This window comes from Ascaphus truei, chromosome 8 (assembly GCF_040206685.1).
Source record: "Ascaphus truei isolate aAscTru1 chromosome 8, aAscTru1.hap1, whole genome shotgun sequence".
Taxonomy (NCBI): Eukaryota; Metazoa; Chordata; class Amphibia; order Anura; family Ascaphidae; genus Ascaphus; species Ascaphus truei.
This window is the reverse complement of record NC_134490.1, coordinates 21387873-21402954: the sequence shown is the minus strand read 5'-3', so window position 1 is coordinate 21402954 and position 15082 is coordinate 21387873. Positions and strand designations below refer to the sequence as shown.

The window sequence follows — 15082 nt, the reverse complement described above, 5'->3', positions numbered from 1 at the left end:
AAAGTCTCGTAAATCCCTTCAAAGCTTACAATTCAAAACAGATACTCAATCGATATTAAATTAAAAAAAACTACAGGTTGTTTGTCTGAAATTCGTATAACGTGTAGTTCACTTGTGTTATATACAGGCCCTCATTTTCTCCTGTCTCGACTACTGTAACCTCCTGATGTCCGGCCTTCCTGCCTCCCCTACAATCTATCCTAAACGCTGCTGCCAGAATCACTCTACTCTTTCCGAAATCTGTCTCAGCATCTCCCCTGCTGAAATCCCCCTCCTGGCTTCCTATCAAATCCTGTACCACACACTCAATTCTCCTCCTCACTTTTAAAGCTTTACACTCTTCTGCCCCTCCTTACATCTCAGCCCTAATTTCTCGCTATGCACCTTTCTGACTCTTGCATTCTGTTCAAGGATGTCTTCTCTCTACCTCTTTTGTATCTAAAGCCCTCTCCCACCTTAAACCTCTCTCACTGACTGCCCCTCACCTCTGGAATGCCCTTCCCCTTAATACCGACTAGCACCCTCTCTATCCACCCTTTAAGACCCATCTTAAATTCCACGTCCTTAAAGAAGCAAACGAGCAGCTCCGTGACTGATACTATACACCTGATACATAAAGCTTGGCCCCTTGCAGTCGCACTTACCAGAATGCCCTTCTACTGTCTCTGTACATCCTTCCTACCAACCAATTAGATTGTAAGCTCTTTGGAGCAGGGACTCCTTTTTCTAAATGTTACTTTTATGTCTGAAGCACTTCTCCCCTTTTGTGTCATTTATATGATTTGTTATCTATATGATTGTCACGTGTATTACTGCTGTGAAACGCTATGTATATTAATGGCGCTATATAAATAAAGACATACGTATACATACTGTATCCCCGCAGTGCTAGGATATTTCATTATAATGAAATACAGTAGATTAAAAAAAAAAGATTTCACTTTAGCCGTTTTAATCAGTTCTGTAGTATTAGATAATACTTAATGCATTTTTTCTTTTTTTATTATTCAACTCTTAAAGCTGCAGTTCAAGCTGCCGTTTTAAAAAATATATATATTTTTTTCCCATTCAATATCTGCATCAATACAATCTGCACACTGGCAAGTGATCAGCTAAGCTGCAAGTCGATCCGTTCTGCTGTAATCAATCGCTTTGCTCAGGGTTATTTAATTCAGCATTATGGGAAATGTAGTTCTGCAATATGATTGACTGGGCAGTTACTAGATACAATTAGTGCTCTGCTAGAGAGAGGGCGGGGCTCAAGATTCAGAGCCTGTCAGAAGGGGAAGTGGGCTGTCACTTTGGAAATGCTTCCTACATTAGAAACATTAAAAATGTCTTTAAAATGGTTTTTTTTTTTCATTTTTAAACACTACACGTATTTTCCCAAAGTACAGAACTGATTTATTAAAAAAAAACACACGTAGGATATTGCTTGAACTGCTGCTTTAATGCCATTTTTAATGAGTTTTAAAGCATCTTTGATTTCTAAAGCCGGTTTTAACCCACCTCCCAAGCAGTCCAAGATCTTCGCAACACTTTCCGGTTTGTGAGAAATTTGTTGCCAAATTTCAACGCAGTTATACCTGTAAACTGTAACAATAGATGTTACCTTAGTAATATAAAGGTACACTGTAGCTGCTGAATCACATTGACTGTAGGATTCATTGAAACTGAAAGGCGGCTATTATTTTAGTCACACAATCAGTATTTTTAAACATTTATAACCAGAGCCCCAAATGATTGCCAGCTTAGGTAAGAAATGTAGAATTATACATAGTCACATGCTTTACATATACAAATAAGAAAAAGAAAAAAAGGGGGGGCTTATGTATTATTGCTGCTTTAATTTCAGAAATGCTGCTTTAAGACATTTTACTTTACATTTCCTACAAATACAGTGTATGATACATTGCAACTAATGATTCAAGTTTCTTTATGGAATTAACTGTTCTTAGGTCACCAATCCATTGGCTTGTTGTTACTAGATACATATATAATGTATCAGCATTCAGTTACTTGTCAACTGCACTAAAGTGTTTATTTATTAAGAAGACAAAAGCATGTTTTCCTTTTAGAGGTGTCGGCAAAGAGTATTGATTCTGTAAATGCATTTGTAGGTACATATAGAGTGAAAGAAATACACATTTCTTAGAAGACCTGAAAATCAATTAAACTTATTTATAATAAAATGAATTCACCTGCCGAGTGTACAACTATAATGGAGACTGAATGAATGTGCAAGCAAGTAACCATTAATCAGAGCCGGCTGCAAACTATTATAGACTATTAAAAACGCAAGCTTTTTACGCACAGTCACTTACAACATCCTAAAATCTCTGTTAGTGCTCTTTGTGAAGGCGTCAAACTTTCTCCCCACTTACAGCCCGAAGTCACACAAAACAATGCTAGCACCAATGTGCAGCTGGCACAATCTTTTCATATTGCTAAAAAAGCTTTTCCTGCCGCCTCTAAAGCTGCACAAGGTCAAATGAGAATTTTAGTACAGACAGGCCGTGTGTGTGTGGTTGTGTTTTGAACTGATCTGAGCTTCTTAAAAGCGTAATAGAGGGGTGCTAAACTCCAATCCTCATGCCTCTCCCCCACCAACATGTCAGGTTTACAGGATATTCCAGCTTCAGCACAGGTTTTTACAACAAAGGCCGTACTGTGCAATAGAAGTTAAGTTTGATAATAGTGTCAATGACATCAACCCAATCCCATGGAGTAGCAGGTATAGAATCACTACCAGTGTATGACGGGTCATGGGTTCGATTCCTGTATGGTATGCTAAAATTATTAGTGTAAGGGGGAGGTGTGTGTGTTCGTTAGCAATAAAGTATTGAATGTTATTAAAAATAAAAAACGGAGATGTGCGCTGTGCACGTGGACGCAGGCTGATGAAGCAGGGAGAGAGCTGCAGATGCCGGGAAAGTCCTCACGCTGCGGCCATTGCGCGTTCCCGGTTATAACGCGATCTCATTATGTGGACCCAAGCACTGCGTTATAACGGGGTTCAGCTGTACTTATTAAATGCCCACATAACTGAAATACTGCAATTTAGGTAAATTAGACTCATTAAAACAACCCAATGGATAAACTTCGGTTAATAAAATTTGATTCACAAAAATAAGGACCTAACTTAATGACCAATAACTGTCCAAATTTAAAATTAATATTACTAGATAGATAAAGACTTGATATAAAGATTGGTATAAAAATTCTGTACCCAATTGCACTATACAGTGGTTATTTGTTTAAGAAGGGACCTAAATCAAAATCCAGGTTCAACTGCAATGGTTTCAAAGTTTTTAATTTATATATCCGAAAGGTTTCTTTTTGGGACAGGTAATTTTCCCTATAACCGCCTTTTCAATTATTTGAAATGAATTCTATGCCTTTAAATAACAAACCTTTAGGGGTTGGTTGATGTTGCTGTTTAAAATGCATAGAAACATTGTGAGATTCCCACCCTATTTTTATGCTGCGGATATGTTCAAGGACTCTAACCTTGAGTTGCCTGGTTGTGCGGCCCAAGTATTGTAGGCCGCAAGGGCAATCCAAAAGAAACTACAAAATTTGTATTGCAGTTTAAATGGGATATGGGGAAAACTTCTGCGGTTACATTGGACTTGAGATCCTTTGCTCTGTTTACACCGTTTTCACAGGCCTTACAAGGATTTTAAGTCCAATGTAACCGAAGAAGTTTCCACCTTATCCCATTTGATAAACTGCAATACAAATGTTGTCAGTGCTACGTATTTGCGCCTTCATTGTTTTCACATTCCATACTGAAACCCTGTATACTGTAGGAGCGTACTATATCTAGAGTGGACAATGCACACAAAGCTTTACAGATAATTTGCCAGCACAATGAGCCAGAAGACCGTCATTTTGATGCCGGGGGCACCAGGAGTTTAAATGACGCCCAAAGTCACAAGGAGAGAAGACACTGGAATTCGAACTGGGCTTACCTACTTCAAAGGCATTACCACTAAGCTACCGTTTCAGCCCATTCAGTTGCCGACTTCTTGGTTATCAATATAGGATACAGCATGGAGATGGGCAGGTAAAAATCTACACATGATATTTAAAGGGCCTAATTTTAATTGTAGCTCTCAAAAAAGTATCTCTCGGGGTTGGAAAGTGTGTAAAAAGTATGGTTCCAAAGCATATCAAGCAAAGGAAGACCGTATTTCCCAAACATGACTTTAACAGGCACATTTAGCATGAGGCCAGTACGGGTTATTGCACCCGTTTCAGCATTTACTTTACTTTTACTTTCCGCCTCTTCACCTATGGATGGGTATAGGCGACTTCCACGAAAAACTTAACTTTAAAAAGATCCATGGAAGTTGTTTAGCTGGATATACCCACGGGGACGCCAGGCCCAAGGGTCGACAGAGACCATTTTTGTTAGATACGCATTAACTCCCATTAAAGTCATGGGAGTTAACACGGTAACAGGTGCAATAAGCCGTACCAGCACTTGATAAATGTGCCCCTACATGAGGCAGGTACACTAAACATTTTACAAATGAAGAATAAGCAGATTGCATTTAACAGTAATAAATCAAATCATAAATATTACAAATTACTTTTTGATGAAGCTTCAGAAAAGATTTTTAAAGTTTTCAGTAACTTGATTTTACATGTAGTCATAGTTGCATGGGAAATAAAAGTATTTATGTTGGTTGAGAGAGAGTTTGAATTAAACATGAATTGAATGCAATAATAAAAATGAGACGCGGGGGAAGCAAATGGATTTGGAAAGGACTTCAACTAAAAGTCTACTGTAACTCGTTAAAAGCACAAATTCAAAAGGTATTCATTTTAAAAGCAAAAGTCACAGCTTTTACTTAAATGTCAGGCCAAATGAAATAACACAAAAAGGGACTATTTTGTACTTCACAAGCAAAACAACAGCAGTTTATTGCCATATTATTAATATTTTTTTGGGTGGAAATAGCAGTCAAAAGTACGACAACATAATAGTGAGTCTAACAAGAAAATGTCTTTTTCTAAATGTTCCAAAGGTTATTGTGTGTTTTATATTCATGTTTAATACGTGAACACGTGAAGTTAAGAAAACACTTAGGATAGCATGTAGACAAAAGGCAGTAGAGAAGAATAGGAGAGATATTAGAGAGCCATAAGGTGTAGGAATGCACTTATTCCCTCACCTGCTGTCTCTGGAAATCTCCCAACATTCCACTTAGATTGTAAGGTCTCCGGTGCAGGGATTTCTGATTTTGTGCTCATTGTATTATTATTATAATTATATGAGATGCATCAAGTTATGCGTCTGTTTTTCACTTTTATATTGGATTTGCGTCAAAATCTCTGCCAAGTCTATAGTGGCTCAAAGGAGAAATGAAAAGAGAACAAAACAGTGTAAAATCTGTTTACTATGATATATTAAGAGAAGTGATCAGGAACACTCTCAAACACAATGAGGACAGTGTGCATAGAATCACATATAGACAACATAGTATCATAATACAGTGGCATCAGCTGTTCTAGCAGGTCTTGATTCAAGCCTGTAAGGTAGAGGCGCCTCTGGCGTCCTCCGTTTTGGGTTTCGCGCTGGTCAGATGATGTCACTTTCAGTGATGTCACTCCCGGGAGAGCCTATGTGGGATCCATCTGCCTCTCCTCAACAATCGTCCACACTATGCGTTTCATTAAACAATTAGCTTCCTGAGCGGCCCTAACTGATAGGATGTACGGCTGAAAGATAGATAGATAGATAGATAGATAGATAGATAGATAGATAGATAGATAGATAGATAGATAGATAGAAGGAACCAGCGCTTAATTGGAAATGTGATATCAATTAAATATAGTACAAAATTATATAAATTAATACACTAGATGCGCATGCGCGACGGCGGACTGAATGGCTGCTTGAACCTTCAGCTCCGCTCCCAGCCGGCACTAAAAAATCAATAAATGCGCTAAAACCTCACCAAAATTAAAGAAAGTTACCCACATAGCCCGCTGATACCCCCAAGATGTCAAAGGGAACAAGATCGAAGCGCCCCTCCACAGTGATGACAGACTACTATAGCAAGGGAGATCAGCCACGCGCCCGCAGCCAAGAGGGCCTCCCGCTAAGCGGCTCCGACTCGGAGGGAGAAGGGGAGAATGATAACGGCAACAGAATTATGCGGAGACGCGACATGCAGGAATTCTGCACGGACATTAAGAGATGCTTGCAAGCCGAGGTGGCGTCCCTAAGAGCAGATATAAGCAGCATAGGGTCCAGAACTGACTCCTTGGAAAGGAAACTGGACACTACGGTGAAAGCACTCCATAGAACAGATAAACAATTGGCCCAAGTAAAGGACACTATCCAGGACATTCTAGATAAGCAGGAGGACGCCGAAAATCGGGAGAGAAGAAATAATATGAGGATACGGGGGGTCCCAGAAGAGGAGTCCGACCCAGAAGATTTCATGGCCCGGTGGCTGACCCAGCTGATGCCGGACAAAGCGTCCCAGGAGCTGCATTTGGACCGCTGCCACAGGGCCCTGAGATCCAGGCCACAACCGGGAGACCCCCCGCGGGATATCATCGCCCGCTTCCACTTCTTCAGAATAAAAGAACAGTTTGCCCAGCTGACCCGTAATAACCCGTCCTTTGAGTCACACAAGATCCAAGTTTTCCAGGACATTTCCCCCACCACGTTGCTGAAAAGAAAGCAACTTACCCCAATCACCAGGATCCTCAGGGACGAAGGGGTTAAATACCGCTGGATCTTCCCTTTCGGGCTCCTGGTGTCCAAAAATGGGGCATCCACCACAATAAAGAAGGCTGAGGATGGAGGAGCCTTTCTTACAAAACTGGGCTTGCAAGATAAAATCACGGAGGAAGTGGCGGGAAACAGAGCAGCCCCAGATCCAACATGGCGGGAGGTAGGAAGCACCAACAAACACAACAAAAACAACCAAGCCCGCAGCCCACGGTAAAGGGCCAATTAAAGAATTAATGTTTCTCCACAGTTACAGTTGACCCTACCTCTTAGCTAGCCAAAGATGCCCACGAAAACCCCACCAGGAGCCCTCTCATGGCTGCGCCCTCCCCCCCCCCACGGCACTCGCATCGCAACCCGACAGAGACAAGGTCCTGATCTCCCACAGCATCACTGCACCACTTACCTGTACCCCCGACGGCAGCAGAAGAGGAATAGCGGCCATCTTGGACCAGCTCCGGAGCCCAACTGAGAAGGGGAGGCAGCGGATGACATCAACGGGGAGGAGGCAGCGCCTCACGCGAGAGGTACGCGATCGAGGCGCCACATCCAAGATGGCGGCGGTCGTGCCAAACCGGAAGAGGCGGGAGCAAGAACAAGATCCCGGAAGCGGCCCAGCAATCCAATATCACAAAGCACCGAAGGGAGGCTGTGGACAACAGTAGCACAACATACACCAGCAGCGCGGCGCAGGGGGATTAGGACACAGATACATTCCCCACAAGGGAAAGCAGGGAGATAGAGCGGAGGGCAGCAGAAAGTGGAAGGAGCCTGCTGAGGGGGGGGGGAAGGAGGGAGGAGGGAGCAGGGGGGGAGAGAGGTAAAAGCTGGAGGGCATACAGAAGCAACAAATAACAAAGGCATACCTGTAAGCTAGGAAGGGGAGATGCCAAGGTAGAAGCCTGCAAAGAGAGCGACGCCAGGGGCACGGGAGGGGATATGGGGAGGTGCAGAGATAGGCCCAGACGGACAGATACCTCGGAGGGGCAATTAAGCTAAGAACAGCTAATACGAACTAAATTAAAGCTTTGAACTAAAAGGGAAGAGATTATACCTACAGGATGCAGCAGATAGCTTAAGCTCAGCAGGCAATAGGAGGGGCGTCACAAATATAGAGGAAAAGGGGCCAAGTTGTGGAAAGTTATGATTACATGGTCAGTTTTGGGTTTGTTCTCACATTAGAGGTTTTACGCAGACTATCTCATATGCGAGCTTTAACGAGATCCAAGTTAAGACTAATAAAGTTGATATTTAGACGGCTGGGACGGCGGTCCTATTGTCGCCGTGTGTGTCTACCCTCGGGCTGGGGCAGCTGCCCTAGAACCTGAGGAAGCCCTGGGGAAGAGGTGGGGTGACACGGCCCTCTGGAGAAAGATGGAGTCGGAGGGCGTGCTCCAGAGACCCACCGACCCACAGGCAAGGGAGAGAAAGTGGTACTATGCCGCTGACCACTCTCCCAAGTTGATATGTGTTTTATATGTGTCCTTTTTCTTCCCTCATGTATCCCGCGTACCTAATGTGCCTACCCTCCCCCACACTGTCTCCTACACAAGTGGTCCACCGCCGAAGCCCCGCACAGAGCTGAGTACTGCAGAGGTACAGAAGCAGCACCGTAGCGGCTCGATACACCCAAAAGCAACACTAAGAATACAAGGTCAGTACCCTGCACCAACATGCCTCTAACATTTATATCCCACAACACCAAGGGACTAAACTCCCCATGCAAACGAAGGATAGCTCTTACTGATTACAAAAAAAAGGGAGCAGACTTCATCCTCCTACAGGAAACACACTTCAGTACCACTAGCGCTCCCAAATACTTCGATAAACAATATACCCAAGTATTCCTATCCTCCGCCCTAGAAAAGAAGCGGGGTGTAGCAATCCTAGTGCATAATAAAGTAGGCCTAATAGTAAATAAAGTAAAGAAGGACCGAGAGGGCAGGTTTCTGATGCTCGTAGGAGCCATAAATGCAGTACCCATAACAATAGCCACGCTGTATGCCCCTAATACCCATGAGGCAGATTTCTTTAAGAAGACATTCAGCGTCATAAAAAAATCCTGTGAAGGAGCCTTAATCCTAGGAGGGGACTTCAACGTGGCTATGAATATAACTCTGGATCGCTCCGGGCCTCACAACCACAAAGCCAATCCCAGATCTGCCGCGTTAGAGCAAGAATTAAAAGACCTCCAGCTAGTGGACGCATGGCGAGAAACCCACCCGCTAGAAAAACTTTACACCTTCTACTCACACCCACACGACTCATTTAGCAGAATCGATTACTTCTTTGTGTCTAGTAGACTGGTCTCCGCGGTCACCCATACGGAGATCCATGATATTTCATGGTCAGACCACGCACCGATCGAGCTAAGGTGCACACAGATAGGGCTGGAAAGGCCAAGAGCAAACTGGAAACTAAATGACTCCCTACTAAAGATCCCAGACCTCGAGAGAAAGATCAAGGAGGAGATTAAAAACTTCTTCAGGGAAAATAAAGACAGCGTTGACTCACATATAACCCTCTGGGAGGCACATAAAGCAACACTGAGGGGGGTTTTGATTAGCATGGGAGCCCGCAAGAAAAAAGAGCGCAACGCAAAAATTATTAAGGTGCAAGCAGAGTTAAAGCAGCACTGGGAACAACATAGAAGGTTACCCAATGCAGCGACCCTGCAACAAATAAAAGACACCCAGATTAAACTAAACCTTCTGCTCACTTCCCAGGCTGAGAAAGCGTTAAGTTGGTCAAAGAGAAGATTCTTCGAGAAAGCAAACAAACCAGATACCTTACTAGCCAATATGATTAATTCCAAAACACGCAATTATAATATCCAAACGTTACGGCGAGAATCAGGGGAACTTACCGCCAACCCCAAACAAATTGTAAGGGAATTCAAAGACTTCTACGCAAAACTATACGACGGAGACAAAGTAGCTAGATCTCCAGCGAACAAGGAGGCCCTAGTGAATTTTCTGGATAGCTCAAATATACCCTGCTTGAGCGGGGTGGACAGAGAGGTGATGGGTAGAGATTTTACAATGGAGGAAATATCGGAGGTTATGAAAAACCTGAAACCCTCTAAAGCCCCGGGCCCCGACGGGTACTCGAACCTTTACTACAAAAAATTTAGAAAACAACTAGCCCCTTATCTACTTCATATGTTTAACCAAGTGCTGAACGGCTCCCAGTTCCCTAGCCAAATGCTCCAAGCGTCCATTTCAGTAATACACAAGACAGGGAAAGACCCACAGGACTGTAAAAGTTATAGACCTATATCCCTAATTAATTCGGACATCAAAATTTACTCTAAATTGTTGGCCAATAGATTGAGTCTTATCCTACCCAGACTGGTGCACCCAGATCAAGTCGGGTTTATCCAGGGTCGGCAAGCTTCAGATAATACCCGACGGATTATTGATCTGATAGAAATAGCCAATCATAAAGACATACCAGTTATGGCGCTCAGTCTGGATGCGGAAAAAGCGTTTGATAGGATAGACTGGCCATACTTGGAAGCCACGCTTGGAGCGTTCGGAATGGGGGACAAATTAACAAAAGCTATATTTGCGCTATACTCGACCCCGTCGGCTAGGGTTACCCACCAGGGATTCGCTTCGGAACCCTTCCAAATTAAGAGTGGCACGCGACAGGGATGCCCGCTCTCCCCCCTCCTCTTTGCATTGTGTATGGAACCGCTGGCGGCTCAGATACGGGATAGCAAAGACATCTCAGGTATTGCCATCGGAAACCAGACGCATAAGGTGGCACTCTATGCGGATGATGTATTCCTGCCAGTATCCAGGCCCCTCACCTCCTTGCCAAACCTGCTAGATCTGCTGGGACGGTTCAATAGGGTCTCCGGCTTCAAAATCAATCAGAGCAAATCGGAGGCTATTAACATAAACCTCCCTAAACACGTAGAAAAACTAATTGCCCTTAACTTCAATTTCCGCTGGCAAAAACAGCAAATTAAATATTTGGGGGTCAACATCACGCAGACATATAACACAATTGGCCAAGCTAACTACCCGCGGCTGATACGGACCCTGAGAGAGGATCTCCATAGGTGGGCCAAAAATAAAATCTCATGGATTGGCAAAATCCACTGCGTAAAAATTAACTTGCTCCCTCGCCTCTTGTATCTCTTTCAAACACTCCCAGTGCCGTTAAGTTTGAAGGAAACTCTCTCCCTCCAAACTGAGATAGATAAGTTTATCTGGGGAGGCAAAAAGGCGAGAGTGAGCAAACAGATAATGCGCACACAAACGGGGGCGGGAGGGCTAGCGGTACCTTGTTTGTTGTCATACTATCGAGCGGCCCAATTATGTCAAATTGTGCAATGGCACACCAACCCCGACTCTAAAAGGTGGGTCGCGTTGGAACGAGAGGTATGCTCCCCATTGGAACTAGAGCATCTGATTTGGTACCCCAAGAAGGTGCGCAATAGCACCAAATTGCCGCTATCCTCAATGACCAACTCGCTATCAATCTGGGAAAGCACATGGCTCAAATATGGCCTGACCAGCAGGGCATCGGGCATGACACCAATTTGGAATAACCCCCTCTTTGCTCCGGGCCAGTCCAGCACAGATTTCTCTATCTGGAAACAAAATAACATAAAGAGATTGATTGATCTGGAGGGAAGACAAGGAATAAAAATCTTCGAAATAGTCAAATCAGACTTCCATATCCCCAATGCCGAGCTCTTTAGGTACCTCCAGATCAGGGCGTTCTATCAAAAAGTTCAGCCAAAATCCCCTATGACAAATTTCGAAAAGCTCTGTCGATCAGGGACATCCACAGTGACACTCACATCGCAGATGTACAAAGAAGTGACCGGTTCTAGCACGACAGTAAAGGACAAAACCAGATATATGACCCAATGGGAAACAGACCTAGGAGAGGAGCTGGAGGTAGAGGACTGGACAAAGATAGTGACGGCGACCTCCAAAAGTTCAATGTGCACGACCTTAAGGGAGAACGCATATAAAGTAATGATGCGCTGGTATCACACTCCCACAAAATTAGCTAAATTTCTGCCCAGTTACTCCCCATTGTGCCCACGACAATGTGGACAGCAGGCAGACTTGTTGCACATGCTGTGGTCTTGCCCCAAAATCGTCCCAGTCTGGGACTCAATTAAAGACTGGTTAAACATTATCACAGGTAAACCCGTCCCATTGGATCCATGGCTGTTCCTCCTGAACAGACCAGCAGTCGGGTTCACCAAAGGAGAAAATAAGTTGATAGCTCACTTTGCTATGGCGATGAGGGGGGAGACTGCAGCACGCTGGAAACAGAACATAATTCCCTCAATCCCAAATATTAGACATAGAATTTGGACGGTATGTCAGATGGAAATGCTGACAAGCTTGGTCAACGACACTGGCGAAAATTTTGAAAAGGTCTGGGCACCATGGTTAGCCCAGAGAGAAATCCAGGGAGTGGAGAGGACCTCAATTTGGCCTTGATAGGGACAAATGCGTTCTCCCGTGAGGAAGGGCTCAACGGTAGAACCCGTACCACACTTAGACGCACGCAGCGCCCCCCCCCCCCCCGCCCCCCCCCCCCTCCCCCCACACTTCAAACCCCGCCGGCCCCAAGAGGGACCTAAAGGAAAATGAGAGAGACAAACTAGTCAAAAGTTAGAGGTCCTACGGGGTATGCACAAAGTCCTCAGACGCAGAGAACCAGCATGAGAGAGGCAGAGGCGGAATCATGGATGGAGACCCCCCGAACCCCCCCCCCCTCCTTCCCTCTCTTTCTTCTCCCCCTCTTCTTGTCTGTCTCTCCCCTCCGACTGCAGGCCAGAGTCCCCCCCCCTGTCTGTCTGTCCGTCTACCCCGTATGTCCAAAACCCTCTACCCAATTACAAAGTTGAATGTCACATGCAGTAAGCTGATACTGTTTGTTCTTATGAGCCTTTTTACTGTATGCATATTATGAACAAAACAATAAAAAAATACAAGTTGAAAAAAAAAAAAAATTAATACACTAGGACAATGGATATAGAACTGTTAATGCATTTTACTATGGATAATAATGTAGCTATTATGGTGGTACCTTTTGTGTGTGTGTATATATATATATATATATCTTCATCTCTACGTTGAGGCACAAAAGGAGACCTGGGTAAAGCAACACAATTTTATTATGAAAGGTTTATATTCACAGTTTAAAATGTATGTACGCTGGTAATTATCTTTCTTTCAATATATGTTGGATCAGACATACTACAGCATATTCTGTTTTTTCTTATACCCTGTAAGTAGCTGCTCTCTTGAGTTTTTTTGAATTCTACACGGAAACCACCTGGAAAATATTTTTACGTTCCCGCTGCACCTTTTGCAGGACTGTAACCCAATGAGTTTTTGCACATGTATTCACTGTATGGATTTAGTTACACTTCATTCACGTAGTTCACATTATAGCATAAGGAATTCTTTGTGCAGGTGTTCCCTTTTTTTTCTCCCGTTATTCCTTTCCTTATCAAAAAGCATTATATTGTAATATTTTTATGGTCACTTTCTGCATTCTTGCACTCAATTGTTTTTACACGATTTGCAGTGAATTGATGTTTTTTATACCGTTGTGATAGATAGCATATATCAAAATGATTTTTTTTTTAGAGACGACCTACAAGCGGTAAGAATTTAGGCGGAGCATTTGTGGTGGAAGACACTAAATATTACACTTATCAAACCAACCTGTGAACACATTAGAAAAATAAGAAAACTTGCCAATGCTTGAAACAAAGAAATGGTGGGATATGGCAACCCTAGAAAAAAGTGAAAGAATACCCAAGGGCTTTAGATTATTTAAACATCTCACGTTTGATTTAGATGATACTTGTATGCAAGCCTGCTGTAAAATTGTAGATCATTATTCATTTGGACTAATGGAGACTTATAGTATAGTGTCTCATTACAGGAGACTTATAGTGTCTCACCACAGGAGATCTTTCAATTCCTTGGATGACTATCAATGAGCTAAAAGGAATCTTGGAGCCTTATGAGTCATTGAAGCAATTCAAGAAAAAAAAGATATTACACAGAAGAAAATTAAAATATTAGAAGTTGGAATAAAACAGCAGTAGAGAGAACAAATTAAAATCAACAAATCTAATTTAGGAGCGTGACATTAGGGACGAATATTCTACTCCTTCCCCTACACAAATAGCATCTACAAATAAGAAGACAAGGGAGCCTTAAAATTATATATGTAATTGGACACATAGGGAGTTAACGCCAGGCCACATAAATGAAGTACTTTTAAAGCGAAAATTCAAGCTAGCAATTTTTTTTGCTAATATATATATATATATAAATTAACATAGAGATGAAGCAGGCGGTCTCCGGAGCTGAACCCAATTAATTTCAGTTTTGGGAGACCCCTGCTTCTGGAGGTAATTACCACCGTAGGTGGTGCCGTTAGCCACTCCGCTTGGCTAGCAGGGTTCACATAATGAGGGAGTTTCAAGGCTCCCGCACCCTGCGGGCCAATAAGAAGCTGTGACATCATCAGGTTCGACTTCCTATTGGCCAGCGTGATGAAGAAGCTTTAAACTTTGCCAAGATACCGGCACCCCCTTTGGAGGTAAGTATCTCAGGAAGTAGGGGGTCCCCAGAGCTGACATGAATGGGGTTCAGCCCCGAAGACCCCGTTTCAATCCTGTGTAAAAGCAATAACAAAATTTAAAAAAAACGGCTTGGATTGCTCCTTTAAATCTCATTTTAGAAATAAAAATGTTAATATTCTGAACGAAAATGCACGTTAAACCTTGGGACAGAGAATATGAAACATTTTTTTGTGGAGAGGGGTCGATCACATATTTACATCAAAATAATATTTTCGCCTTCCCATAATATCCCAAAAACCGAAGTGGGTACATGCCAACAGACATGCACCCGTGAGGGAGCAAAATCATATTGCATCCCCACTAAGAAGGAAAAGGCATATTTATTGTACGAGAGAAACAAGAAAGACCAAACAAAAGGAAATTGAAGTACTCCAAACTAATGACATTTTTAATATCAGTGATATTGAATTAACTAGAAAACAAACATCTGTCCTCTCTAGCGGTATGACATTTGCCCCAACGGTGGAACTAAATGCTTTAAAATTGTTTATAGATGCTAACAAACACATGAGAAAATTAACTCTTAAAAGACCTTTCCTAAGAAGAGATTTTGATTTGTCATAAATAGACTTTGCCACCACAGGAAGATGGTTTTATACATACCGAGTTAAAAGTAAAATTTACCTTTTATCCGTTCCAGGGTAAGAGTAATTTTTAAAGAGACATTCTACCATTTAGTTCTACGT

General features: G+C 42.9%; 1 protein-coding gene across 4 annotated transcripts in view; it reads right to left on the bottom strand.

The window, feature by feature from the left end:
- LRRC20 (leucine rich repeat containing 20) overlaps positions 1 to 15082 on the bottom strand; it is a 365681-nt gene that overhangs the window by 183861 nt on the left and 166738 nt on the right. The window lies entirely within an intron of this gene.